Raw genomic sequence first — 25428 nt, 5'->3', positions numbered from 1 at the left:
ACTGTTTTGTGTTCTTAACAATAATTAAAAGGCAACATTTCAAAAGGTGTTGTGAGGTAGTACACAAAAATTTTACAAATGAAAGTTATATATAAAATATTCTGCCTTTCTCCGGCTGACATTTCATTAAGGCATTGTGATTTGAAAGTCTTAGATACTTCGTATGCTTTGATAGACTATGAGTTTAGGCAAGTTACTTAGTCCCACTGTGCCTCAATTCTCTCATCTGAAGCAGAGGTGTTAGGAGTACCTACCTCATTTCTGCTGTGGGACTTATAGATGTTGTAAACTGCAAAACAGAATGTCAGATGCAGAAGTGCTATGTAAGTATTAGCCATGACTTTCCTAATAAACATTAACCATATTATTAACTTAGTTTATCATTGATGAAAATCTGGATATATGCTCGAGGCTTCTCTAAAGAGCCCATGAACACAGAGGGGAAGATAGCAGACCCAGGGCGAATGACTAGATGTCAGTAAGACCCGAAGGAATTTGGACTGTGAGTGGGCATCACGGCGCATCTCATGCTCCCTCTCACAGCAAGAGCAGGAAGGCCCTACGCTTGTCACTGTGAGTCAGTTCTCTGGTTGTAATCAGATCCACCCCTCCTGGGGACTGATTTATAGAAATAACCCCAAGTTCTCTAGTCATTCTGTCTTCTCCCTCCCTTTAACCTTTTTCTTTCTTTTATTCTGTAGTTTCTGTAAATTCAGGAGTGAATTAGTAAGCTCTGTACTGGTGTGGACCGACATTTTACATGAATCAGTTCACCTTTGCACTGCATCTTTTTTTCTGAAGCTACTATTTATTTTTGCCAGATGGAGTATTATGTTTTTATAGTAATTTTTTTCTAATTCTCACAAAACTTATACAAGAACTGTGTGGGGAAGCACACATGGAAAGCCAGTGACTTGCCCAGTTTTAGGCAGTTAACAAATGACCAGTGTTTGTTTCAACTCTGAGTTACAGGACTCAAAAGCGTATGCTATTTTTTAAAAAATGATAGAAAAGGGATCATATAAGAGGAGTGAAAACTCACATTTCACACAGTTTAACAACTGAAGAAAATCTCACAAAAGAGTAACACAAAAGTTTAATTATGCTATTAACTACTACACTAACGTCTTATGAATGAGCTTGAAGTAATGATACAGGGCTCATGTTGTATCACAGTGGGCTAACAGACCCTGAGGTACCAACTGAAACATGTATTAGTTTGCTTTTGTTTTTGTTTTTGTTTTCAGAATGTACTCATTAACCACTTACTGTCATGGTTTTAAGGTCAGAGGAGAAACAGACTTTGGAAAATATCCAGTCATTTGCAGTCATCATGACTCGTATGTGCTGAATGGGCAGAAACGAGATATAAAATATAACAATAAATAAGTATACATAAAATGAAAAGAATAAGGATGCAGTAAAATGGGAATAGAGATGAAAGAGCAATATCTCTTTATGAAACAAAAATAGAAACTTTATTACATGTATGAAATGCTTCTTGATAACCTGAATGAGTATTCTGTTGAATAACACTTCCAAGATGGAAGACACCACTTGTTAAAAGAAACCTTGGGCAGTGACCAGAAATTTGGTTTCCATCCTATTCAATCTGGAGAATGACTGTCTATGAAACTGCTTGTCATGAACCAGGGGCATTTCAGAATTAGATAATAGAGAAGTTCAGTGAACTGTAATGTGCATTAAGAAATAGAGAATTTCTGTGTTACCTTCGGGGAAAATGTCCCTTGGTTCCACTGAGATACGCTGTCACTGAGCAGCATTAAACATAAAATGTAATATTGATTTTTAAATGCATTCTAAATGTATTCTCCACATACTACTTAGATGAGAAATCTTCTTTTATACTTACAATAAAAACCTTGGTGTTTTTACATTGTGACTCCACCAACCAATTTTAGATTAATTCTTTACGAAGTCACAATGATTTAATAATTTAGCGAAAACATATGAAATTAATTAAATCTAACATCTTGTAATTGTTAAGATGGGTGTTCTTTAAGTCAACTCCTGCTACATATCCCTAATTTGACTTAAACAGTGGGCTAAAAATATATTTATTTTAAAAAATCACATTTGAGGAGATTCACCATGTGTGAACTGACAAATGAAATCTATCCAAATTAAATGAGCCCTATTGGTTACTTGCTTGCTGTGGTTTTTGCTAGGTAATGGTAGAATTACTAGAAAAAAATATTATTTCAAGAGCAAAAATGTTGTCTTTCTTTACAGTGTTCTTCAGTCATTTTTTTTTGCATTTGATTGTTTAATTATTTCAGCTCTTTTTAAACATCTGCTCCATGCCAAGGTGACAGACACACTACTGGAGTGGTCAGAATTTTTGCCAACTAGCTGTTCGGGTTTAATAAGGAAAGCAATAATCAATTAATCACTAAAAGATACCACGATATGTTATAAAATGGAGGTGCACTTATTTCGATACAAACTTGTAGTTTTGAAGTTTAGAAGTCTTGTGCAGGAATGCACCTGGCATACTTTGAAGCACTGAATGGCAACATGGTGATTCAGTTGTTTTATTGTTATGTTATATCTTTGTAGAACAATAATGTAGTCAATCAATGAGAGTCCCCCCCCTCCAACTGAGAATTCTCTGGAAGGATCTGAGAGTTTCCTGTTGAGCTTGTGATAGACTTTAGTTGATGTGTAAAGAACAGGTAGAATTTATTCGAACAGAAGAAAATTGCAGAGCTGACTGTGAGAGGTAGAATGCACACTGAAACACACTGAGCCTGGAAGCCTGGTGAGCACAGAAGAAGATGGTATCGGTTCTGCCTTCAAGAAGCTTCAAAAGAAGATGCACCAACAACGTAACTAAAATGGAGATATAAACAAAGCTTATGGGAGATTATGCAGGAATTCATTCTGATCAGGGACAGTGTCAGAGCAATAATTCTAAAGCTGTATTCCAACCTCTAGAAGCGTTACAGACAATGAAGAACTGATTGCTAAAAGTGTACAAAATGGCTAAAAGGCTATTAAAATGCTTGAAATATTTTTTAACATATAGGGCAACAAAGGAAGGATGGATGGAAGAATGGGAGAAAGAATAGTAGAGAGGGAAGAAGAATGTTAATTGATATGCTAAAAAAATCACATTTGAGATATACTGAAGCTTCAGACCTTTAAAGCATTTCTCATCAGCCATGGAAAACTAACAGAGAAAAAAAGGAGAAATCAAATTCAATCTTTTCCCAATCGTCTGTGTGAAAAGTTCCCGACAAATACCTCTATGAAATACAGTAGAAATGAATTACCAGAAACATAAAATGAAAATTAAAAGGCATAAAGTATAGTTTAATTTTATATCCAGATTCAAATGACATAAACTTGCATTTCAAGTAATACAATGAGGACAAATATAACATAAGGAAAAAGAAAAATCTTACAAAGCTGTATACCTTACTTATTGAAAGCATGCATACCAGGGGTAAGTTAAATTTAAAATTTTGGCATTGTGAAATTATAGCCAAAAAAAGAACTTCGAGTAAAATAGAAATTCTTTATATTAAATACATACATGTATATATATGTATATATGTATATGTGTATATATGTATATGTGTGTGTGTGTAATTTGAATATTAACAGTAGTGTACCAAGTTTTACAAATTTTAACATGACAAATGAGCTTGGGTCTTCTTTTTAAACTTATCTAATTGAAAATGGTTTGATGGTGTTGCTGCACCAAGGGAATGTTTAAGTTGCTTCTATGCTTTAAAAAAAAACAGCTTTATCAAAGTATAATTAAAATGCAACAAATCATACATATTTAAAGTTTTTAACTTGATAAATTTTGACTTACTTATAACCTATGAAATGTCATCATAATCTAGATTGTCAACAGATCCAACACCCCCAAAAGTGTCCTCATGTTTCAGTATAATCTCTCCCCATCTTACTCGCTCCAGCATCTCCTAGAAACAACTGATCTACTTTCTGTCACAGCAGATTATCTCACAGTTTCTAAAATTTTGAGTAAATGGAACTACACGTTATGTACTTTTAGTCTGGATATTTTTACACAGGATAATTGCTTCCGGATTCGTTCACGTTATTGCATGTATTAATCATTCTTTCATTTTTATTGCTTAGTAATCACGTTTAGTGGATATACCAAAGTTTGTTTATCCGTTTACCTGAGTTGTCCTTAGATTGTGATTAATACAAATATAGCCCTTATGTGTAAAAGTCTTTGTAAGGACCTGTGCTTTGATTCCTCTTGGGTCTAGGAGTAGAATGGTTGAAACGTAAGGTAGGCATCTACTTGACTTTATAAGAAGATGTCAAACTCTTTACCAAAACAGTGGTACCTTCCATGCCCACCCGCAGTGTGTGAGCATTCCACTTCCTCCTCCGCAGATGAGAACGGGCACTATCCCAGGCTCTGTCACTTCCAGGTGTTACATTACCCATGAGAACAGATGGCTCTTTCCCCAGGCTGCAGTAGTATCTTCACCACCACGTGTTAAGCAGGACTCAGCTGAACCCAGGGGGGCTCTTTCTAAGCACCTCTCTTATCTCCGCTCCTCTGTTCTGCAGACTAGCTGCCTTGGTTTCTACAGACACTTACCTCCTTCTCTTTCACCTCAGGAGCTAGTAGGGTTCAAACTAGGCTCCAAATTCCACGCTGCAGTTAGGAAATTCTCTCATCATGGTAAACTGAGACCACAACCAAAGGGCTCACTGCCCTTCATTTCCTGATGTCTAGTATCTTGAAATCCATTGTTATGAATATATTATCTGTTTCAGGAAGGAGAGTAAATTTGGTCCAGGTGACTTCATCTTGACTAGAATTTAATGTTCTCTATGATACGTCAATGCATGTGAAATACAGAAATTGTCAAGTATAATCTTTCTGAGGAAATATGATGAAGATTGAAGAAGATAACATTTTAAAATTCAGGAATCTTGAGTTATATACATATATATTAAAATAAGTGAATTAGGTTATATGTTTAAAATTAATTTTTGACCCTTCATCAAGGTCATGTTTCAACATTATCATATAACTCTTAAGTTAAAATTATATGTATATGATTCACTTATTATTTAAATGGATTTTGGATCCATGAATTTTCTGTATAAGGATGTTTATTTGATGTAAAGTAAAATGCAAAATGCTTTTATATGGTGTTGGATGATGACTTTTAGCAGATGTCATGTGTGTACATGATTACTTATCTCATTGTTAAAACATTGTTAAATTATGAAACACATCATAACTTGTTGTAGAAGCTCTGTCTTTCCCTTTCGAGGAACTTCCATACTATTTGGTTTTAAGGACACAGGATCCAGCTTGAGGGCTATCACTGGCCAAATCTTGAATAAGTAAAGCTTAAAAATAATTAATATTATTAGTAGGTTATAATCAATGGAACAATAGGGTAATCCAAAAATCCATACTTATGTAAATAAAGTAAAGAAAGTGAGACTTTGATGAAGATCAGAAAACTTGTAAAAGATTCAGATTTTTTTCTAACAGTATTTATCAACTTAAAAGAGAAAATGTTTAACTTTACAGTACAGATGCCAGGTGGGTACTGGCTTAATTAAGTGCTCAACATTAACTTCACTGGTTTGGGGGAAAAAACAAAATTATGTGCTGCTTGATAAGATGAAACAAGGAGAACCCAACATCAGTGATGATATTCCTGCCAAAGACACAAACTGAACGTCATCATAAGGAAATATTCAAATTAGTCAAAATTCAGAATAGTCAAATTCAAATTGATAGGCATTCACTAAAATAAGTGTCCTACAATCTTAAAAAATGTCAAGGATATGAAAGGCAAGAAAATACTCTGGACTTGCTCCAGATTGAAGGAGATTAAAGAGACATGAAAAATTAAATACAACATGAGATAAGGCATTGCATTATTTTGTTGTAAATAATATTATTGAGACAATTTGTGAACTACAAATGGGGTATAAGAATTAGATATTAGCAGTGTATTGATTAATTTTGATAGTTGCATTGTAATTATATAAGAGAAGATCCTCATTTATAGAAAATATACACCATTAAGTGTGATGGGACATAATATTGGCAACTATCTTTCCAACGACTCATGAAAAGAATGTCCGTTGTACTATATTTGTAACTTCTCTCGGTGTTAGAGTTGGCATCAAAATTTTTTTAAATATAAAAATATATAAAATATTTCTAACAAGAGAAAGAAAAATGAAACAGCGGTGACTTGAATGACCATGAAGTTCAGAAGAAGGCTATTAGAACAGGAATAAACTGGATTTGTTTGTAATCCTGAGAAAATAATCCAATAAAAATGATAAAAATGAAGATACACAAAATATTGACCATATGATTTGACATTTGAAATAGTAAAGTGCCCAGTGGTTTCAGAAATTACTGAGTCTGTCGCTCCAAGAGAATGGGTGGGAGTCAGCATTTCTTCAGAGTGTGGGGGAAAGCGGGAGAGAGAAGTGAAGTGAAAGGAATGTCTTCCCATCCAAATAAAATGAAAGCCTTCGCATCTGAAGACCTCTATTTCCTTAGTAAAGTAGGAGGCAATGCAGAAGTATAAATGCCTGAAACTCTTAGTCATCCTTTATTGAAATGAATTGATGAGCGAACCTCAGCACACAATGAGGGTGGGAAAAACATGTGCAATACAGTCAGCTGGCGACGAACATGAATGAAAGAAAAGTAGCACTAATGGTCTATCTGCAGTTAGACGTTACTAATTTGCAGAGAAATAATATGATTTTCTTCTGCCTATTCTCAGCTTCTCTGATGGAGGACTGAACAATAATGTTAGCTTATATTTGCATAGTGCTTCAAATTTACAGTTTCTGACTTAATCCCATGGAGACTGTGAGTAAGCTTCCAGTATTCTGACCTGGAACTGTGAGGTGCACAGTTATTATGTGGTATTCTAAGACCTCAAGATGAAAAGTAGGGGATGGAACTAAAATGTCTACTGAGATCACTTGAGTCCAGTATTCTGTGATCAGTATTCTTCATGTATTGGATATTTCATTGTGATGATGCTGATCTAAGAATTGAAGGGATTGATATTGGTAAGGAGAATGTGTCTGAAATGTTTGCAGTGTCTGGTCTCACTGAACTATTAATACAATGCAGGAGAATTCAGATGGAGAATGACTGGGAAAACAAGTCAATCAGGAGTTTGCCATCTTGGTAAAGGGAAAGAGTTAGGGTTTAGGGGTTTCATGAAGATAAGACATTGGAACAGAGGTTATAGATGGATTTTGCCGATTCTTTATCTGTAGGAATTGTTTATTTCATAATCTTCATCCTCTCCACAAGAAGAGTTGACCATATTCCTTATACTGTAATTATTGTAAAGGTATCTACTTTAGTAAAGGAGAATGTGCCTCCACACCAGTCTAGCTGGATTAGAACAACAGCCAAAGTCCTCTGAAAGACTCAACATGCAGAGTAGCTGTGACTTGATTTTCATCTCCCTGATTTAAATTTTTAAACCCTCGGTAACGTTACTGCCCAGGAGTGACGGGCTCCAGCACAGGAAGCCACACTTTGTTGCCAAGCCCAATTCAAAGAAAGTGTAAAAATGCTTCGGGCTTTTTGATATTTCATTGAAGATTCTGTAATATGCACAGAGGAATGGAAGTGCTCAAGATCACACTGAACTGTACACTTAAATCCACTGCATTTGATAATCCATGAATATCTCTGGTACAGTGTGAGGAATAGAAATAGAAGTACTCTGGCTTGTGGAATAATAAAATAGGTTTAGACAGAATTGGGGGAATATAATATCTTTAAACTGTAACTTTTTATGATTTCCAAAGTTGTTTCATTTTGTTTTTACAAGTATTTTCCATCCTGACCTAGGAATTTTTACATATGGAAGATAACAAACTGGCCATGTTGATACTCCAGATAAGGGTACAAGATGAAAACCCACCAAAAACTTCTGAGTGTGATTATCCTAAATTGAAGCTCCGTTCAGAGATGTGCTTCTTTGTGTCTGTCAGACACATAGGACCACTGATACACAGCTGGAATTTCTTTAAGTAAACACAAACCCAAGATGATTGTCTTTGGAATCTGGAAACATAGGGAAAATATTGTATAATTCTGTTTGAAGTAAACTTAATTCATCCATTTGCAAACAGAAAATTGCTATTTCTTCTTATATAAGATTGTTATAATGGGTGCAGAAAAGATGTAAAACAGCATGTAGATGGTTTTGAACCTACACTGCTTAAAATGGAAGATGCAAAAATAATTTTAATGCTTAAAGCAGCAGTTATGATCAATAATTAATTACTAATAACATGAATGTTTATATAATCTTTCAAATAATTTCATATTGTGTATATATATCTAATATATTAGTGATTGTATTCTTGTCCTAATAAAATATTAAAGAATATTAGTCATGATTTGGCTTAATGTTTTAGGGCAAGTGAACAAAGTAAAATTAAAACATGCCCCATCTAGTGGCCAAACAAAATATTGCCCTTTAATTTTAGTATTTAGTAAAGAGAGAAGGAAATATTTATTTACCATTCCACCTTCCTTTCCGAGTAATGTGGAGGAGTATGTGACCTGTCAAAGAAAATTTATACCCAGGAGAAGTTAAACAGGAAGGGAACATTTTATTCAAGACTACTGCAATAGGGGTTGTCAACCTCAAAAATAAAATAGCCAGTCATTTTACCAGCAACATGGGTTTATTTGAGAATAGCAGAGAATTGTAATCTGGGACAGGCAAATCCAGAGAACAAAGGAGAGGGGATTGCTTTTATTAGGTTTTAGAAGGAAACTGGGGAGGGTTCGTTGGAGAACAAGAGTTCCAAATTGTGGCGGGTTCTCTGGCCACAGAGGGAGGTTACTGTCTTGTTAGGGCAGAGAGGGATCGTCTTCCGTTTTTTAAAGACAGGAGATACAATTCTTACATGAACAATGTCCTCCCTTATCCCAGAAGAAAGGTAACATTCTTATCTTCCTTCTTCCTGCTGGTTATGCAGGCTGCAACCAGTGGTATATGCCTGAGAGCTCCCCCGTCCGGGCTTCCTGACTCCATTTAAAATGAGGTTTCTTTTATTTATTTTCACAGGGTGAACACTGTTGGCGCAGGAAGAGAGGCAGAACTCAACTCTGCTGAAAGGAAAAACACAGCAGCCACCCGGTGAGTGAGACAGTGGGAAAGCACTGCAGGACTTCAGGGCAAGTTGGTCAAAGAGATTAGGCTCTATTTGTTTGCTAATGGCTCTTCGAAAGTTAGACTCCTACCACTCTCCTGGCGCATGACAAGGCACAGCCTTCCTTGATGATCACATTTCAAAGGACTGACTCCCAGGTCCTTAAGAAAGACTTATCCTGAGTTCCAGTCAAGAGGCTGAGACAAGATTTCATCTCAAAAGGATGAAAGAAAAATACAGTCCCACATTTTCTAAAGTAAATGCTCTAAGAAATAGGAGGTCAGAGGACTATATTCATGGGGGGAAAAAACCTGTCTAAAGTTTATTCAAACAGGAGAACATTAATGCCATCTTGGTCAACACACACACACACACACACACACACAAACACTTCATTTTTCCCTCTTCTGCACTGTTTCTGTTTAACATGGTCAGGGGTTTTGGCAGTGGATTTCATTTCCATATAATTATTTGCAGGGACATATGTCCAAGGTAGTTCAGTTTCATATGTTCTGTTTATTTTCATTGTTTTTTTTTCATTTGTTACTTGATCACCAGTCACTAGAGAAAATACCATAGAATATATAAAAGGAAAAGTTTCTGGAAATCAAGGTATGTATTTGGAAACCAAGATATGCATTCAAGAATAATTAAAGCACAGTTGAGTTTTTTAAAAATTAATTCTGTTATCTCAATTTCTACCTACCCGCAATTTGTGACAATCATACCATATAACACTGGTATCTTGTCCACATTCTGCCTTCTCAACCACACTGTGAGTTAAAACAGGAGTCAGTGGACCAAAGAATGACCTGGGATTCATTGGCGTATAACCTTATTTGATTATTTCACTTTTATATTTTTCAAGCTTTCGATGTCTGTTTGTAACATGAAATTGAAAAATAAACTTAACCAAAGTATTATCCTGAAGGTAAATAATAAAAATAGTTTTAAATGGAAACATTTATTTGATGGCAAATCACTCATAATCAAAGCATCAGTTAAAGCAGTTTTAAAGTAATTAGTTTATTCCTTTCATCTGATCACTTACCTCATTTTTTGAGGAATTTGTTGTTTTAATCTCACATCCAGTAAAACCTGTCATATAGCTGTTCATTCAGGCTACAGTATACTTACCTCTAATACCATCAATTTTCAAAGCATTTCTGCTTTATTGGCGCTTTTGATGAACATCACATTATACACAGCATGAACAAAAAAAGAAGTATGAATGTGTTCTTTCTTTTCTTCTAAGACGGAAGAGGTGTAATTTATTGGAGGGGAATTAAGGGAGAGATCTTTACATATAGAATGCCACTCTTAATTTGATCAGTTATCAGAATTTTGCATTATATTTATTTTCACAGGTATTTTCAGAATGAATTTTTGTAGTTTTCAATTAATTTATTATATCTAAAAGTTAAATGATTGATTAAAATGAATAATTTATCAACATTTTAAATTTATTTTAAAAACACAGTAACTTGGGATGGAAGAGAAGTCATACTTACTCTCAATCATTTCCAATATGACTTTTTGTTGGTGGGCAATTGGAATTTCATTAAATTCTGCTTACTGTCTAGAAATTATATTGAGACCCAGAACGATTAGCTTGTCACTGAAGAAACTTGGGCAAGCCTTGTGAAATACTGTAATGTATCTAAATTAAATACATTTCTGTTTCCTTCTTATTTCTTTTAACTATTCTAAAATCTTCAAATGGTTAACATTTAAGAAGTATATTTCATTCCTCAGTGTTGAGAAAACTATATTTCTTCATGCAAGCATGAAATAAAGCATAAGACATTAAAACTCATTTTATGTTTTGTATGCTTTCCAGGTGACAATGAAACAAGGAATTTAAATAGGAGGGTGAGTATTTAATTTCCTTCTATTAATTTTTTCATTGAAAAAGCCTTTTAAGATGTAGAAGACCGAAAAGTTCATTTGAATATAGCAATATTCCAATTTCTGTGCAAGCTCCAACTGCATTCTTTTATCATTTGTAGAACTGAAAGTAAACAGAAGTGAAAATATTTCACACTACAAACGATGTTGATGAAACAAGTACACCCATATCCTGTAGTCGTCTAGCATATAATCTGATCTGCAGCATTGCTATGACTTGCTCGTCTCCTAATCAAGGAGCGGCCGTGATGCCATTTCGTTCTGTTCAACAAATATGTTGTGCCTTTTCACAGATCATTTCAGATGCACCTGGAATACCTCTCTTACTCATAAAAGTCATTTCATGACAAAAAAAAAAGTCATTTCATGTCACCTACACTTTGAGGCCTTTATAAAACTCTTGATTAAAAAAAAAAAAACACTCCCTACTCTGTGTCCCTGTTATATCAGCACCACCCCTACTGTAACATCTATACACTTATAAATCCCTTCCTCAATTTCATGGAAGCTCCGAAGAGAAAAACCATTTAATTTATTCTCCCACCATCAGGATCAAATGAAAGGCACTGATAAAGCTAATTATATAATTCTATTAGACACCAGGAAGGCATTTTTTTCTCCTTTCTTCTCTTTACTGTTTTAAGAAACAGCTGTATAAGATGATGAATGTGTGTGTGTGTGTGTATATATATATGTAGATGTATATACATATGTAGATGAGTGTTAAATTCATGGATGAACATACTAAGTGGGAACCAAGGAATTAGAGCTTGAATTTTTGTTTCATATACTTTAAAAGTCAATAAATATACATAAGATACTTTTCTTGTAACAAGATGTTTTCTTTGAAAACAAAGTGATAAACTTAGACTAAGGGTCTTTTTATTTACTTTTTTACTGTGAAAGTTTGATAACATTGTTACTTACAGCATGATTTTTCATAGTATTAAAGGATTCTATGATGAAACAATGTGATTTTGTAATTTACTCCTTTTCAATATCTTTCCCCGCAGAAGCCATTTTGTATTTCCTCTGATCAAGCATTTCATTGCAAAAGTGAGGAAATCTCTAGCTTTAGTTGAATTTTCCAAAGGAAAAAACACTGAAAAAATTTGAATTCAGTGATGTGAAGAGGGAGAAAAAATCTGATTCATTTTTAAATTCAATATTTATACATTAGCTATAAAGAAAGCTAAACATTTTTATTTGGTAATGATCATTTAATAGTGTAAAATCACTGAGAAAAAATACAAACTTGCATTCAAGTTTATACTAAATTTTCATTTCTATTTCCAGATTGCAGGCTTTTTTTTGAAGAAGATTCCGTGGAGTAGAAGTTTAGCATACAAGAAGTTTCTCAGTGGGTGATCTCCGGAACCAAGGTAAGGAGTAAAGGCAAGTGAGAATGGGCTGAGGAAGAAGTTAAACTGGTGCGTGGTGGTCACGGAGTGTCAGCCCATCCCACAGGCAACTCTGGAGCTGAGATGGACCTTCAAAGATGGCCTTTGTTGAAGTAAAGGGTCCAGGACTTTTACTCCCTCATCACCCACTTAGTGGAACTGGCAGTTTCCAGGAAGAGGGACATTTCCTTGAATGAGGCCACTCCCCTAAACCAAGGCAAACCTGTGAAGGCACTGTACTGTGAGCCCCTGGCATCAGATGAAATGTGTGCCTCTGTCCTGAAGGGTGTGTTTGGGTAGTGCAGCCACTGCAATTTGCAAAAGAAAATGGATAAACTGAAAAAATGTATTTAACATGTGTAACTAACTATAGTAAGACAGGGTAGGAGAAATAGGAGATTGTAAAGTGTAAAAACAAAGAAAACTTACAGTGCAAAATTCCATTATGTTGAATAGTGAACCTATATCTTTTCTTTCCATTTATTTTATAGAATAGTTGAAAAATTCTCCCAGACTCCATCTTAGCATACATGTTGCATACTAGGTAACTCACATGTGACTTAATTAAATATTATCTCTAGTAATAATCTTGAAATAAACATGCAGACTTTTAGTTTCCTTCCAATTAGACCGACAGAATTTTTTTGTCTTTGACCAAGAAGGGGGAAAAAAAACTTTTCACCACTTGAAGTGATATAACTCTTTTCTTTCTTTTTTTTTTTTTTTTTTTTGCTTCTGCACATGTTTGATGAATTTCTGTAGCTTCTATTAGTTGGTTAGATCTTCTAGTATATTTTCTGATCCTTCATTGTGTGCTGTATCTACAATGTGTCCCTTCAACTCCACCATCAGGCTCTAGAGGGTAAGGTCAGACCTTCCGTATCTTTGTAACTAAGAATGACAAGAACTGGGTCACAGGTACTAAATCCATGTCAGATACTCGATTTTCCAGTACTGCTTTCGGGAACTTGTTTTTTGAGAAAATGTGAAAATACAGAGGAGCAAAAATACATAAAAAATAATAAAGTAAATCACTTATATTGCCATGCCTAGACCTGACAACCATTACTACTATTTTGCAATTTTCTAAGGGAATTATAACTTCTTTCTCTCATCAAATAGCCTACATGTATGTATTTGAGTGTTGTCCTTCAGAACCTTCCAATAAAATAATTTGGAGTAGGTTTTTTAAATTAGTATTAATTCGTTTGTCTTCCTTATTACTGCATTTCTTTATGGATTTGGGAATTTGGTTTTGCCCACACATTTTGAGTAAAGACAGGAACAGGTCTTAGCATGTCAGTGCTGCCCCATGGCGAGGAGAAAGAAAAAGTGCAGTCATGACAGCTGACATCTGGCATCTGGTCTAGTTCCCATCAGCTAGGTTGTCATGCTCCCTTGCTGAAAATAAACATTTTCACAGAATATCAACATCAGATGTAGGCTCTCTGTGATCATGATGGAAGGAGACAAAAACAAAACCATTCTACAACCAAGAGCATGAAAACAAATGCACAGCACAACCACGGAAGTGACCAGCCTCCCTCCCCTCCAGCTGACCTGAGTGGCTCCTGCTGCTTTTCCAAACACAACTCAGCTCAGCTTCTTTCCTGTCACCTCCTACGTAGAAATTGCATGACACCCAGTCATATGACATGCCTTTTCACAGATCATTTCACAGGCAGCACCAACTTCAAAGCAGACCCCCGTTTTCCCTGATCCCTCCTCCCATTCACGTAGGGCTGCCCAGCGCTTACAGCCAGTGCCTGCTGATCACCTTTCTGAGACACACCATGGTTCCCATGGTTCGCAGTGTCACATCAAGTGTTGAACACAGCTCTGATTACAAGTGCACGACTAATGATCTTTGCCCTTTTTGGAATTGAAGATGCGATGGAATAACTTAGCCCGGTTCATGACCTCCAGTTATGTCTGTGTTGTCCTTCTCTAAGTCCATCTATGTAGCTTCCAGGGGAATTCAGCCTGAGTATTTATTCCGCTATCTCTTCACAAATTGATGAAATATATCCATGGCCTCTGGCTTTCCACATTAAACCTGGATCAGTCTCTCATGTTAAGAGAAACATTTTATTAAACTCCTTTATTATACTACTTTGAATCAAAAGCCAGCAGATCTGCCACTTTAGCCTGCTCACCATTTTTGTTTTTAAGTCCTGCAGAGATGTTTATCTTGTTTGAAATCCTCATTGAAACTTACAGCTTTTCTCTTATCTGTTAGTGTTACTTGTTTAGGGAGGGCGGGACAGTTAAGCATAACAGAGTCATCTTGACCAATCAAACAGCACTCATATGTTGGCTGTATTTCCCTCAAGTTTTTAAACAAAATAAAATGAACATAAGTTATAAAATCAGCCTCTTTTGACAACCAGCACAAACCTATGACTTTGTTCTACCCCAAGACAATCACTTTCATGAGTATGTGAGACAGCTTTCCCGTTTAGGTTTTTCCACTTTTCCACACAACATGTGCAGCCATGAACAATATATTATTCTTAGTCTGTGCTTTAAAATTTATGTAAATTTGTATCATTCTGTAATACTATTCCTTCACTCAGCAGTATCATTTTAGATCATATCTAGGCTTGTATCCATAGTTTTAAGTATTTCCTTTTAACTGCTGCATCACAGCCAATATATTTAAATATCACTTTTTAATTAAAGGACATTGTCACTGGAAAATAAATATACTATTTTATATACATAATCTGAGAAAGCACATGTACTAAAGCCATTTGGAGATGTTCAAAGCAACCTTTAGGGTATGTTTACTTTTTCCAAAAATATGATGCACATGAATGATGCATGAATTTCCCACATTTACAAGGTTTCTGAAATAAACCTCCTTATGTATCCTATTTTCTACTTTTCACAATTAAGGCAATTCGAAATTTTTTGCAAAGCTGGGCTCCTTTTAAATCTTCTCTTTCCTATCTTGGCTAACTTTAGTTGCTTTTCTCCATTTGAAGGGTTAATACGTAAGTGAATAAGTTGATCTGTCTAATACTCTGGCACAAAGAATATGTAACGAAATTTTTAAATTCTACAGAACATTCTGCTTATCTTCCTGAGGTTTAAGAAAATCCTTAATTACAATTCTTAACTTGACTCTAGATCTGAAATTTAAACTGGGCTTCTGTAGATCTGCCTTCTGCCTTGTGGTCTAACAATTGTACACTGTGATCGTTCCTTTTCTGAGAAAACCTAAGCGAAGTATAGCTAATTTGGAAGATCAGAGAAAGGAGCAGAAGGAGTAAGAAGATGGTATCAGTGTGTGTGTGCAGACGTGTCTGGTTAGAAGGAGAGAAAGATGCAGGAGGGCAAGCTTCAGAAGGATACAACCTTGGAGGGATCTGATCTTGGATTCAGAATTTTATTTTGGAACCTCTACATACTAATTAAAGAAGCTATTTAATATTTAATACTTCGTCTCCTTTTAGCTCGAGTTCCTCCAAGGTACATTAATTTTTAGCTCTTGACATATAAAAATTTTCCTATAGCAACTATTATTTGAAGTCAGAATTTTGCCTTTTATAAGAATAGGTGCAACTCTGTTTAGGAACTAGAGGTAATTCCAGAAGGAGACTCTGGATTTGACATAGACATTTCCTAAGAATAAAGAGAAGCCGTGGTATTTGGTCAGCAGTGGTTTACAATGTCTTGGGTTTCCCTGCCAAGCAGAGGCTAGGAGGTGGCCATAAAGATGACAACCTGATGACAGCTGACCCCAAAACATGGAATAAACACAGTGTCAGAAAGTGGTTTCATGAAGGTTCAATAGGAAACCCAAAGCACTATGGACAGTCCTTTCCCACAAAGGTTTAACAGAATTCTAACCATTAGTTTTCAGAATCAGATTTCACGTCCAACATTTCTACGTTATTAGATACTAAAATAGTCATTAATTATAAAGAGCGTATACCTGGGTTTAAAAAAACTCAAGTCTCTGGTTTTAAGTTGTAGAGTTTAGTCTCTTTATATTAGCTTTTGTTACTGATAATTTTAGATTTATTCTAACTTTTTGGTTCTCATTTACTATGTATGTTCTTTGCTTATTTTTATTTTTTCTCTGATTTTCATAGTTTTTAAATTTCTGTATTTCACCATCTATGTGAAATGTACCCATTTTACTTTTACTCTTTTAATGACAATTTTATTATTAACATGTGTATTTATCATAGATATTCTAACAAAGAACTTTAACTCCCTGCTGATTCACAACCCAACTTCCACGTTTTAAAATTTATTGTGTTATTTTCATCATATTTTAAGATAATAAATCCTTATTATTTTATAATTATGACTTAGGTTTATATCACTGACTAATTCTGTACTCACTTTGGATAATTGTACCTTTCTTTCTTTTCTAGTCTTAGTCCACATAACATTTTTACTGGAATATAAGCTTTAATAACTGTGGGTCTGTGAGCAGTAAGAATTATTAGTAATGTATGTCTAATTTGCTTTTATTTCACTCTTACTCTTGAAGGAAAATATAACTTGTTATAGGATTCTAGGTTCCACTTTTTAATTTAGCATTTTAAAGCTATTACTCACACCTATTGTGCTTAGATAAGAAATCTGAGTCAATCTCTTTGTTATTCCATGGAAGCTAAGCTGACTTTCACTCTTAATTGCTTTTCTGCTTTTTTTCTTACCCTCTTATTTGCAGGGTTTATTCTTTCTTAAAATGATTATTCAATGTATGAATGCTAAAAATGCATCCTTCTCAGCATACTTCCAATTTTAACTATGAGGATTAATAGCTTTCTTTAATTCCAAATAATTTTCTGTCATTTAACCTCTTCCATTCTCTAGTCTCAGTTTTGAGACTGCCAGTGATGCAGGTTTTGTTAGTGAGACCCTCATCTCTTAAATTTTGCGTCTGGCTTATATTTTCTATCCCCCTAACTCTTTTGATGCATTTCGAAACATTTCTTCGATTCTGCCAACTAGTTTGCCAATTCAGACATTAACTGTGCACAGTTTTTAAGACTTTCTGTGTTTTCCCCCAATGGCTATGTTTTTACTAAAACAATTTCCATTTTTTCAAATGTGCCTGTTCTTATTTAATGGATATTATCACACTACTCTACTTAAACGATATGATTTTTTAAATATTGTTACGTCTTTTAAAGAATTATTTTTCAGGATTCACTGTTAGCCCAATTTAATCAAGCAAAGATTTGCCCATTTATTGGACTTGTTGAAGTCATATCATTCTTGTATTAATCATGGGTCTGGACGTCCCTCTTGGAATTCAGCATATTTTTCTGAACTCCTCTTGAATATAGTTTTAGATCTTCAAAAAATACATATTGCATTACTTTGTTTATCATAGTATTATTGGAAAAAATGTGGAATTACATGCAGCTTATTCTGCAAAAACTGTTTTAAGGTTTATAGTCATTACAGAGATACAGCATAAGGGTCTCTCACCCATATTTCTTAAAATTATCTATGGCTGGTAAACATGAAAAAAATTGGTGTTGTCTCTTCTAGGAATGATGAAGAAAATTTATTCCTGTGTTGATAACTTGTCAGTTGGTATAGCTGTCTAAATTCTTACCGAAAAAGAGTTGGACCCTACTTCCAGGCTCAGCGAATAGTGACTTATTAAGGGACACATGGTTACCACCCCAGTTCTAGAACATTGGTAAGTATAAATGCATGCATCAATCCATTATGCAAGAGTTTTAGCTTGCAAATAGGAAGTCTGATTGTAAAGAACTCTTTGATGTCAGCGCCTTTCACACTGAAGACATTGAGTTCTGTGTCTTGTCTTCTCCACAACATTAATATACTCATTCCTTCTCTCTCTGCAGCCCATCATCAGCATAAAGCAATTTGGAATTGCAGCAGCAAAATAATCAGGTCCAGTCCTTGTTGTCAGGCCCACAGTAAGATGCCCGCTGCTTTGGCAGTTTAATTTAGTTCTTTTACCTCAACTCCCAATAGTACCACCTTTAAGCTCTTTTCATCCTCCTTTTTTTTTTTAAATCATTATCGAGTTCTGAGTAACCTTCATGAAATCTGCGGGGACCACACTTGAGGAACTATTGTTCTAAAAAGTAGGTTAGTGTTCTTTTGTCTAAAAGAATTTCTTCTCTTTCTCATGCACAGATTTTGATTACTATAATCAAATTATAAGAATACATATAAAATAAGTATTGGTCATAGAAATAATAATAAAAATTGCTTATGATATTTTTTCTATAGAAAATTATTCTGTTCAAGATAAATCTTTCATATGCTGCTCCAAAAATTTGGTTACTGACAAAGAAAACGAACCTAATTATAAATTTATCTCACAGTTCATTGCCTCTTATGCCATCGTTAGAGAAAACCTTGAGCTTACACTGATTCAGAACGTATCAGATGGCCAAAGTATTATTTATTAAACGATTTCTTTGTGATAAATGCATTGTGTACACAAAAAGAAGAGGAAAAAAGTCAAATTATTGTACTCTGTTTTGCAACATATTTTTATAGAGTACAGATTACTGATAAATGTAAATAGTAAGATATGTAAATTCAACAATAAATAATTATTCATCAGTTGACAAGTAATAGGTACAATATCTGTTGTATACATAGTTTCAAAGTTCATTAATTTTAGTGGAAGTCTCACTTTTTTATATAAAAGTATGAAGTAATTCGTAAGTCTTCCAGCACTACTAAGAGTGGCTTTTTTCAGTTTCTTCTGCATAGGTTGATTTTTCCATTCAGTGTAGGAATTAGTTGACTCAGCTAGGAATCTAAAAATTGTGTTTGCTAGCAAAGAAAGAAGGAAATTGGCAGACATTCACAATCCAGTTATTGTTTGACTTAAACACACTAGCTGCCAACTACAAGAGAAAGTGAAAGAAAAAGAGCAGGAATAGGCTTAAAATTTATTTGTTGATTTGGTGGAAAAACAGAATATAGTCTCACTATATTAGCTGCTTTTCATGTTTTCTTTCATTTAACTTTTTTTTTTTTTGAGTCTTGAGGATTTGAAAATGATGGCTTGGTACAAAGTTATAATTTAAATCATGTAGCCATTTGCTGTTTTCATTTAAAGAGAAACAAATTCCCGGCGGAAAGAGAAACAAATTCCCAGCGGAAATAAAAGGGAAACAGAAGTTCTTGCAGCATCTTATTTATTTAATCACTGAGAACAAACAAGTGTTTGACTCTACCAGAAAATCCACAGATGCTTTCTGGCTGGTTGGGGTGATCAAAGATTCAGGGAGTTAAAGCATCTTCTAATAAACATTCCGTTGCAGGAAAACTGTGTAAGGGTGGCAACAAGTACAAACTTCCATATAATTCTGAGAATTTTAATGCTACATTTGACCCTTTACCATTGTACACAGGACAGAATACAAAAAGCCCGAACTCCACATCCTGTTTTCTGTTTCTCTCTCTTCTTAAAGTGCAGAAGCTCAACCTCCCACTGATTCTGTGTGGTAACTGCAAGCAAGGTGCTTAAAAAGTGCTTTTCCCTTCATTTTTATGGAGGTGGAAACCATAGGACATACTCACTTTGAGAGTAAGCAACCTCTGTTTTGCAAAAGATCCAAATGTTCCCAGAGTGTTTAAAAACAAAGCAAAACAAAACAGCAACTTTAAAATTTGTCTTAATGTCTCCTTCTAATGAGATCTCCTTAAGTTATTAATGCAAACAAACATAGGTTAGTCTTCCCCATTATGGGAATTGGAGTTTTTCCATGACTGGTAGAATGGGCTGTGGAAAATGTTGCAATTTTATAAAATATGTTCTAAAAGCCTTTAGGACCTTTAGTGTAGAAATGGTCAGAAACTATCAATTAAAGAAAAAACTATCAGTCTGCTCATTAAAAGTACAGATATCATACCATACCAGCGGAATCTGTATTCTGAGGTGTGGGACTAGGAATCTGAGTTTTAAATGTACCCCCCAGTGAATCTTGTGCACACTAAAATTTGAAAACTATTTTTCAAATCTACATCACATATACACTTCTTTTACCTGTCTAATCATCAGATATCTAGAAGTTATCAGCCAAGTATGCCAAATAATTTGCTGTTATTAAAAATAAAGCTAAAAATAATGCTAAAAATCTTCATTTAAGAATTTTTACTCAAGGGTGATGCGGACTCAGCTTCCATTTTTCAAATTGCTCTAAGACTTCAGGTAAGTTACTTTGCCCCTTAAAGTGTCAGTCTGTGGCTTTTATAAAGGATTACATAAGTCATCTATGCAGAGCACTTGGCACTAGGCAAAATGATGTTAGACGATGATTAAACACTACCATTTATTGATAACTTAATATATGCCAGGATCGCTCCTAAGTGCTTTGCATGTATCAACTTATTTAAATATTTCAGCAAACCAGTGAGACATTTGGTTTTATATATGTATTTTATAGATGAGCAGATTGAGGCACATGTGAGATAATTTATTTATTCAAAATTACAGAGTTTGTAAGTGGTAGACCTAAAAACTAGCATTCCAGAACAAGGGATTTATTTGAGAAATGCAAATAATACTGGTAGGGGAGTGTGGAAGTGATCATAGGGAAGCAAAGACAGTCAGAAAAGGGTTCACCATTAGCTAACACTGTAGGCATGTCAACTAATATAAAGGGGAAAATCTGGAGACAGTGTAAATGCCTGGGAATTATCACACCAGGAAACAGAAAGCTGGGGTAATTTTAGAGCAAATGTCGAGCCATTAGTTGAGGGATGCTCCTGTTGATTTTAACTCCTGGGCCAATCACATATGGGCAGTCTTGCTTTCCATTGATGAGAAAGGGAAAAAAACCCTTCAGGTACACAAATGCAGATTCTGGCAGTAGGAGACAAGCAGAAGCAGACAGAAAATTCCCAGGAATTTGGACTGGGCATGAAGAGCCTTTGCAGCAGCGGGCCAGCTGGAATTTTCTTTCTCTACCTCAATAGCATAAGATTATATCTATTATAGCCTATTGCTTCTCTATATTTTAATCCTGGCACAAATGTAGCTTTCATTGTTTTAATATATTTCATATGTCCTAACTAATTCTTTTTTTTTTGCTATTGTCAGCCATTTTTGTCTCTGATAGAGCAGATTGCCTGATTTATTTATTATCATATTTCTAGGTGTTGAGTGAATCAACATGTAAAATAAATTGACTCTAAACTCAAGGATCATATATCCTAAAAGAAATATTAGACAAATTCACTGATACGTAATGCACAGCTACTGAGATAAGTTAAAGAATTTTGTCTAGAGTTAGCAAACTCTGTAGTGTTCTCTAGTTGTAGTATTAGGTCATAACTTAATATGCTGAATTAATGCACTATATGTAATTATCGAATGCCTTCTGAGCCATATTTGTTCTAAGCAGTGGGAATAAAATGAGAAACTAGAATGATAAGGCTCATATTGCATAGGGAGACACAGAAATAAGTATATACACATATAAATAAAAGATAATTTCATAGAGGTTTAAGAAAATATGAAAAACAATACGACAGTCTAAATGAAGAATCATTATGCACAAATGGTTGCTCTAGCTTTGATGATTAAGAGCAACCTTCAGAGCAATTAAACGGAGAGAAGAATGATGAGAGGTAAACAGCTTTGCAAAGATTGAGGGAGATCTGGAGCTCAGGAGGATGGTCAAGATAGAAACACAGAGTAATGAAAACTTAAATTTAAGTCAGGAAAGAAGGTGGTAATAAAAATTAGTAAAGGCTTCCATGTATCAAGCAACTACTCTGCATCAGGACACTTACATCTGTCATTTGCTAATTTCTCAGTAGTTTTGCAAAGTGATGCTATCCATGCTTTATAAATTTGGGAATTGAAAGGTAAAATAAAAATGATTGAACTAAGATTACACACAACAGTGGCAAAGTCTGAACCCAGATCTGTCAAACTTGAAATTTCTGTACTTGTTCAGTGGTTCTTAACCCTGAATAAAGAGGAATAAACTAGGCGATACCCCAGCTGATCCCTGGAAGATTCAGGATTAATTGGTCCAGGTTGTTTGTAGGCATCAGCATTATCTCCTGGGCATTCTAATATGGAGCAGGGAAGGGTCCGTTGTCCTGCATCTTGCTTCAGACAAGACTAGAGGACAGGGACTGACCCTCTGGTAGGCATGCTGTGTATGTCATCTCATTTAATTCTCAAGTCAATTCTGCAAAGTGTTAACAAACTCATTTTAGGACGGAAGAAGATGGTTAGGCTCAGAATATTTGAGCATAGCGCCATGAAGTGGCAGAGCCTGGTTTCTGACAAGCTTCTTAAGTAAAAGTCACATTCACAAGCCTATTGATATTCATCAATACTGATGAACATTTGTGAATATCCTAGAATCTAGAGACAGCCGTCTAGAAGGACTCCATGGCTTCACGAGACATGACCTTTCTTGACCCAGTCAGTGTGAACACATTCTACTTTTTCCAGGAGGATTAAGGATGCATAATATATTATCACAAAAAGATTTTAATTCATCGGTTCATCAAGATGAGTTTGCCATCTTTTAAAGTACCTAACAGATCTTTGGTATCATGCTTTAAAGCATGCCTACAGAGCTTTCTACTAAAGCTCTCTCTCTTCTTCTCCTCTTAGAGTATAGAAGAGGTTCCATGTCAGGTTATGTCCAACTAAGTGTTTTGGAAGACTCTCCCACTGAGGACTGATAAACAGTAAGGGGGAAAAACACTCTCTGTTTCAAAACTTTAGAGTGCTAATAAGGCAGTGGAGAATGTGTGGGTCAAGGTTTTAGAGATACAGGTTACCAAGGAAAACTACAAACACTTGGATTTTCTGCTTTTCCATTAGGGTCAACTGCCAATTCAAGGATCAACCAACTTTTTTCTGCAGAGGATTAGTAATAAATATTTTAGGCTTTTCGGCTTTTGAAGTATCTGCCATACTTTTCAAATCTGCTGCTGTTGTAGTGAGAAAGCCGTCATAGACAATATGTGAATGAATGGGCATCACTGTGTCCCAGTAAAATCTATTTACAAAAACAAGCAGCATGCCAGATTTGCCTTCTTGTCTAGGGAGAAGAAAATCTAGTTTGCCAACTCCTGATCTAGTTGGAGGAAAAAGGGCTTTGGGACTCTCTGAAGGCTGAGCTATCAGGGTTAGATAGTAAACAGTTAGAATTTAGGTTGAAACCTTAAAGGATGAAATAGTGTGGAAATAGTGTGGCTCTCACAAAATCTGAAAACCAGCTTAAAATTACTACAGTTCTGAATAATGTTGCTAAATCGTCAATAATGTTGTTTACCTTTCTGCACAAAGTAAATATAAATCTTCTCTGTAGGAAGCTGTAAATATCCAAAGTTTTAAATTATATGTGTGTTTTTCATACATGATGTCTTAAAATCAATGAAAAATAACTAGGTACATTGGAGACAGGTTCACATGATCAAAAACAGTAAAGTGCATCTGTGCAACAAAGTTGCTAGAAGCAGACTGTAAAATAACTACACTTAAAATGTTCAAGAAGGAAAAAGGCGAATTTGAAGATTTTAGTAGATAACTAGAAAATTTAAAGGCCAAAAAGATAATTTTTATAATTGAAGAACAAAATTCCATAACTCTGTTTCAAACAGCAGATTAGATCTAGCTGTATATAGAAGAAATAGAACAGAATATAGGTAAGAAAATCTACAGAATATTGCCCAAAGATCAGAAGATTAAGAATATAGAAAAGAGGGTTAGGGACATAGACTCTAATGTGAAAAGATCTGTCATATGTGTAATTAGAGTCTCAGAAGAGGAAGAGGAAGAAAATGGAATAGACATATAAAATATATTTGAAAAAACAATAGCTAAGGAGTTAACAAAACTGATGAAAGACACAAAGCTAGAGATGTAAGAAACTCAGCAAACTTTAAGCAGCAAAAATACAAAGGAAAGCACACCCAGGCACATCACAGTCAAACAGCCAAAACCAAACGCAAAGGGACATCTTAAAAGTAGCCAGAGACGGTGGGAGTGGGGTGGGAATGGCGTCTTAACTTTCAAAGGGGCAACATATGAGACAGGCAGCTGACATCGCAAAAGAAATGCTGAATGCCGCAAAACGGAAGAATTGTATTTTCAAGTGCTGAAAGACCTGTTAGCTTAAAATCCTATACACAGGGGAATAACCATGGGAAAGTAAGATAAAGATACTCTAAACAAACAAAAATTATCAGCTGTTTGTTACCCTAGATCTATAGGAAAAAAAAAACCACAATAATTCTCAAGGGTGATCTTCAGCAAATTCTACCAAATAACAAAGGAAGAAATAACACCTATCTTAGAGAAAATCTTTTAGGGAGTAGTAATAGAAGAAATATCTTGCAGAATATTTTACAAGATTAGCATACATTTCTAACTAAAATCTGACAAGAACATTATATGAGATAAAAATCAAAGATGAATGTTCCTCATGAACATAGAGCAATATTAACCTACAAAACAAATTCAGCGAACCTGAATTCACTGAACTGAACCTTCTTATAAAACAAGAACCTCCTTCACAAAGAATTTTCACTCATTCTATTATAATACTATTTTAACATTTGAAAAAAATCACCATAATGTACCATCTAAAGAACAAAGAAAAATCACGTGTTCAATTCCATGGATGTAGAAATACCATTTGATAAAATTCAACATCTCTTTATTAAAAATAGAAACTTATTTTAAAAATTCTTAGCAATCTTAGCAGATTGGCACAAATAGTGAACTTCCTCAATCTGAAAATATATTTTTAAAAAAGCTGTATCTGACATGATACTGAACCATGACATATACTAGGTGCTAAATAACTTCTTCCTTCCCTACCCTTAACACTAATGTACTGGCCTAAAAAAATAATAAAGTCTAATGCTTACCAAGTGCTTATTATAAATGAGTCTCTACATTTTACATGCATTATTTAATTTAATC

At 34.8% G+C, this 25428-nt stretch overlaps 1 long non-coding RNA gene across 1 annotated transcript in view; it reads left to right on the top strand.

Annotated features, from left to right (window-relative positions):
• LOC140685535 (uncharacterized) overlaps positions 1-12478 on the top strand; it is a 57884-nt gene extending 45406 nt beyond the window's left edge. Inside the window, exons 3-5 of the long non-coding RNA XR_012058791.1 lie at positions 9111-9182; positions 11036-11067; positions 12400-12478. This is a non-coding gene — a long non-coding RNA (uncharacterized lncRNA). The remainder of the gene's footprint in view (positions 1-9110; positions 9183-11035; positions 11068-12399) is intronic.
• Positions 12479-25428: the final 12950 nt, after the last annotated feature.

Source organism: Vicugna pacos, chromosome 14, assembly GCF_048564905.1.
Source record: "Vicugna pacos chromosome 14, VicPac4, whole genome shotgun sequence".
In the NCBI taxonomy this organism is placed as follows: Eukaryota; Metazoa; Chordata; class Mammalia; order Artiodactyla; family Camelidae; genus Vicugna; species Vicugna pacos.
This window is presented reverse-complemented; position numbering and strand designations above follow the sequence as displayed.